The sequence below is a fragment of the Bos javanicus genome, chromosome 13, assembly GCF_032452875.1.
Source record: "Bos javanicus breed banteng chromosome 13, ARS-OSU_banteng_1.0, whole genome shotgun sequence".
Lineage (NCBI taxonomy): Eukaryota > Metazoa > Chordata > Mammalia > Artiodactyla > Bovidae > Bos > Bos javanicus.
Window position 1 is genome coordinate 82,650,764 of NC_083880.1, and position 4,826 is coordinate 82,655,589.

Sequence of the window (4,826 nt, forward strand, 5' to 3'; positions counted from 1 at the left end):
ATATCATAAGGAATTGGCGCATGTGATTATCGAGGCTGAGAGTTTAAGTAATCCAAGAGCTGCAGTTGGCAAGCTGGAGGTCTAGGAGAGTCAATGGCACAGTTCCAATCAGAAAGTAGGGAAAACAAGTGAGCTCGTTTACCAAACAGAAACAGGCTCACTGACCTAGCAAACAAACTTCGGTTGCCAAAGGGGAAAGGGTTAAATTAGGAGTTTGGGATTAGTAGATACAAACTATTATATATAAAATAAATGACACGGCCCTACTGTACAGCACAAGGAGCTATGTTCAGTACTCTATGTTCAGCTATACAGGAAAAGAATATATGCGTGTGTGTGTGTGTGTGTGTGTATGTAATTGAATCACTTTGCTTTACACCGGGAAGTAGACAACACTGTATATCAACTGTACTTCAATTTAAAACACTTTTCTTGCAAAGGGAAGAAAAGACCACCATGTTAGGGAGGGCAGTCCGCTTCTGAATGTTGAGACGCTGTTCCCACCCTCAAGCCGGACCTTTGCCTTGAAGTCCTCTTTTGGAGGCTGAGGCCAAAACTCACTTCCAGGCTTTGGGCTCTAGTATTACAAGTCCTAGATACACCTGAGGGCAAATGCGCGCATATATATTTGTATAAAGTCATACGTATGTATATAAACATGCTAACAGTATGGATGTGACATTGGTATTTTCAATCCGTTTATGGCTGTGTGCGCTTTCCACCAGTACTGCACACTCTTCGGGTCCTTAAGTGGCCACTGCGTGTGTCCTGTCCGGGCTCTCCAGCTGCGTTCAGTGAGAGAGACCCACGGAGCCTACTTACAGCGCCTCACCGAACTGGAGCCCTGCCACTTCTCAGGAAGGTCTTGAACACAGAGAGGACAACACACTAAAGCAGTTAACTCTGAGTAGCTGTGCTACGAGGGATCTGTTTCTTCCTTATACTCTGTATATTTTGCTTTAAAAAGTTAAATATCCCAAGAGGAGAAAAGTTTTTCCGTAGATCACTGTATGTAGAGACAGGGAAGACTTGTGTAATTCATCGAAAAGACGAACTTGAGAAGAGAAAGCCCCTGGGAAACAGAGAACCCAAACCTTCTACCTTCCTGCTCGTCTCCTCTGGACTCAATCCAAACAGCTCGCTGTTGGTCAGCAGCCCAGGCAACCAGCTGCTCTCCATCACTTTGGCCTTGTCACAACTAAGAGGAAATACAGAATCACAGGAAAGCGACTCAGAACCAGAGTCAAAGGAAACCATGAGTGTAAATACACTTTATTAAGCTTCACCCGTCACGAAGGAACAGAACAAAACTGGCAGACTCTGGGGTGATTGAGCGGCAGCAGACTTTACGCTGAGCTCAGTCGTTTCTCTTGGCTCTTAAATGTTGTCACGTATTGCTGTGCACTTCTTCTTGCCTCTAAATGAACTTCCCTAGCTCCCTTTAGATTCATTTATTATGCAGTGAGATGCTACTTAAAAAAAATTCTTTGGGAGAAGTGACTAATATTCTTGCACAGACCAGCTTTTGTGCTAACTGGGTTTATTTGTCTGTGTCAATGCAAACTCACAAAGGGATGCTCGAGAGAAAGGGCAGACCTACAGATAGGGTGCCTCCTAACAACGTCACTGTGTATTACAAATGAAATCCGCATACTGCCTAAGGCAAAGTTTTTAGCCACTAAGTGTGGGGCATAACTATGCAAAAGCCTTCTTTCTTAAGGACTCAGTTTATACTGAGTATAAAATAACACTGAAGGAATATGTCCAATTTTTACACATTTTATTTTGTATTGGAATATAGTCAATTAACAATGTGATAGTTTCAAGTGAACAGCAGAGTGACTCAGCCATACATATTCATGTATCCATTCTTCCCTAAACTCCCTTCTCATCCAGGCTGCCACAGAATATGTCCATTTTAATTGGGAATTTTTTTTTTTTAAAGATACGGTTGTCCCTTTTTGGTTAATGACTGTATAGCATCCAAGTTAACTTGATACCTGTGGAATCCTCTTCCCAGTGAAACAGCTGTGACTGACTCCCAAGCATAAAATCCTTCATTGAATGGTGATTGCCCCTATGGACCCGTGAGAGTTCCTTCCTAAAGGGCCACTGATGGTCCAGAATGAGCTAAGGATACTAGGAACGGTGGAAGGAGGCTCTCAAAAGCTGGATTTTTTCCAATTTAACATATCTGTCATCTGCAGAATAATGCCCTCCTGTAGGTGCCCACTTCATAATCCCCAGAACCCTGTGATTGTGACACTTACATGGCGAAAAGAACTTTGCAGATGGAATGGAATTAAAAACACTCAGCCATAAAAACAAAGTTGAGTCAGCTGTAGTGAGGTGGATGAACCTAGAGTCTGTCATCCAGAGTGAAGTAAGTGAGAAAGAGAAAAACAAATATGTCTATTAATGGATAAATATGGAATCTAGAAACAATGGCACTGAATAGAAACACAGGAATAGAAACAGATGTAGAGACAGACTTGCAGACACAGCAGGGGAAGGAGGGGGTGGGACGGACTGAGGGTGACACTGACAGGGACGCCCCCTGTGTACAGAGCTGCTGTTTCCATCCGGGAACTCAGCTCCAAACTCTGTGACAGCCTGGAGCTGTGGGATGGGCGGGCGTGGGAGGGGGCCCGAGAGGGAGCAGACGTATGTATCCTTATAGCTGATTCACGGCATTGCAAACTGATTATCCTCTAATTAATATATATATTAAAAAAGGCACTAAGACCAGGAAACTGGCCTGGATTATCCAGGTGAGTCCAGTGTAATCAGTCGAATTCTTAGAAGTGAAAAATCTCTCTCAGTTTTGGCCAAAGGGAGGCAATTGACCGAAGGAGTCAGAGATGTGATGTGGAAAAGACTCGCTTCATCTCTCTTGCTTGAAGGTGAAGAGGGGCCACGAGCCAGTGGATGTAAGGAGCCTCTGGAAGCTGGGAAGGTAAGGAAGCAGTCCTCATAGTAGAGTTTGCGGAAAGGAAGGCGGCCCTGCCAACATCATCTTCATCCCAGTGAGACCCATGTCTGATCTCTGATCTGCAGAATTATTTGACAATAAACCTGAGTTACATTCAGCCACGAAAGTGATGGAAATTTTTATGGCAACAACCAAAAACTAATGCAATATTCTTCTTCTTTTTTTTTTTTTTTGTGAGATCATGACTTTAGCATTTTTTTTTTTTAATTTCAAATTTTCTTTTTTCTATGAAATAATAGAAAATGGTACTGTGTGTGTGAGGGGGTTTATTGTCTTACTTTCCAAAATAAAGTGCAATCATCTTTTTATTAGTCCTCTAATCTCTGCTGTTCCCTCTACTCGCCATCTCTCCCTCCCTTCTTTCTTTCCTTTCTTTTTTAAAAAACCACTATTTGGAGGATAATTGCTTCAGGATGCTGTGTTGGTTTCTGCATAAGTACAGTAAGGTGACCCAGCACAGCGGCCCCGCCTCTCCCTCCCCCGCCCCGTCCCATATCCGGGTTATCCGGGTTCTCACAGAGCCTGCGGAGCCCCTGCGCCCTGTGGCAGCTCCGGATCCTGTTTCCCACGTGGTGACGTGAATGCGGGCTTCCCTGGGGCTCGGTGCCAAAGACTCCTCCTCCCAAGGCAGGAGATGCAGGTTCGATCCCTGGTTTGGGAAGATCCCCTGGAGAAGGAGAGGGCAGCCCTCTTCAGTGTTCTTGCCTGGGAAATCCATGAATGGAGGAGCCTGGCGGGCCACAGCCCATGGGGTTGCGGAGAGTCGGACACATCTGAGCAGCTAGACAGTAACAACAGTGTCTATATTTCAGCGCTCCTCTCTCAACTCGTCCCACCCTCTCCTTCCCCTGCTGTGCCCACAAGTCCACTCTGTATCTGTGCCTCTTCCTGCCCTGCAAGTAATTCCATCGGTACCATTTTTCTAGAGTCCGTGTATACGCGTTAGTGTATGATATTTCTCTCCCTGACTTACTTCACTCTGTGTAACAGGCTCTAGAGTCGTCCGCCTCAGAAGCTGTCACGGACCCTAACTGCTTTCATACTAAGGACACAGGCATTGTCCACGCGTGCATTTCTCGGATCAACCTTCTGACCCTGTCCAACTCTCCGCCCCATCCCCCCTCCCCTGACTGTCTGTCCTCTGCGATGCGCTGTCCTCAGCGGCTCAGTTGTGTCTGACTTTGTGACCGCATTGACTGCAGTCCTCCAGGCTCCTCTGCCCATGGGATTCTCCAGGCAGGAATACTGGAGTGGGTTGCCATGCTCTCCTCCAGGGGATCTTCCTGACCCAGGGATCGAACCCAGGTCTCCCACATTGCAGGCGGATTCTTTACCAGCTGAACCACCTGGGAAACCCAAGAACACTGGAGTGAGTAGCCTATCCCTTCTCCAGGGGATCTTTATGACCCAGGAATTAAACTGGGGTCTTCTGTATTGCAGGTGGATCTCAAAGTTACTAGGAATCACAATTCCTCTTGTAAGTCCATGCACCCACTTCCCACCAGGCACCTGCTGAACCAGTATCTCCCGGGGAGGGTCTGAAACCTGCATGTTTAATAACAGGGATTTCAGGTGTCAGTGAAGCATGGAATGTTGTTCCAGCAGCTCCTAGCTGTTGACGTGCCTTCTAAGTCTCCTGACCCCACCACCTGTGCCTCTAACCAGGCTCCCTTCTGCCTACAACTCCCTCCCCAGCTCTGCTTCCCTCCCTGACTTTTTCTGGCAGGCACCTCCTCATGCTTTAACTGATGTCTTTTGACTCCACGTCTCACTTCCTGGGGAACAGTTCCCAGACCAACCTTTACTCCCCAAATCCTATGGAGCATTCAGCATC

At 46.4% G+C, this 4,826-nt stretch overlaps 2 long non-coding RNA genes across 2 annotated transcripts; one reads left to right on the plus strand and one right to left on the minus strand.

Annotated features, from left to right (window-relative positions):
• Positions 1 to 2,302: 2,302 nt before the first annotated feature.
• LOC133259927 (uncharacterized) lies at positions 2,303 to 3,087 on the plus strand. The gene is made up of 2 exons (XR_009740597.1): positions 2,303 to 2,383; positions 2,835 to 3,087. It is a non-coding gene; the product is annotated as an uncharacterized LOC133259927 (long non-coding RNA).
• LOC133259928 (uncharacterized) lies at positions 2,962 to 4,107 on the minus strand. Its single transcript, XR_009740598.1, has 3 exons — positions 3,966 to 4,107; positions 3,510 to 3,773; positions 2,962 to 3,051 (listed from the first exon to the last, which is right to left on the minus strand). It is a non-coding gene; the product is annotated as an uncharacterized LOC133259928 (long non-coding RNA).
• Between the last annotated feature and the right edge of the window lie 719 nt (positions 4,108 to 4,826).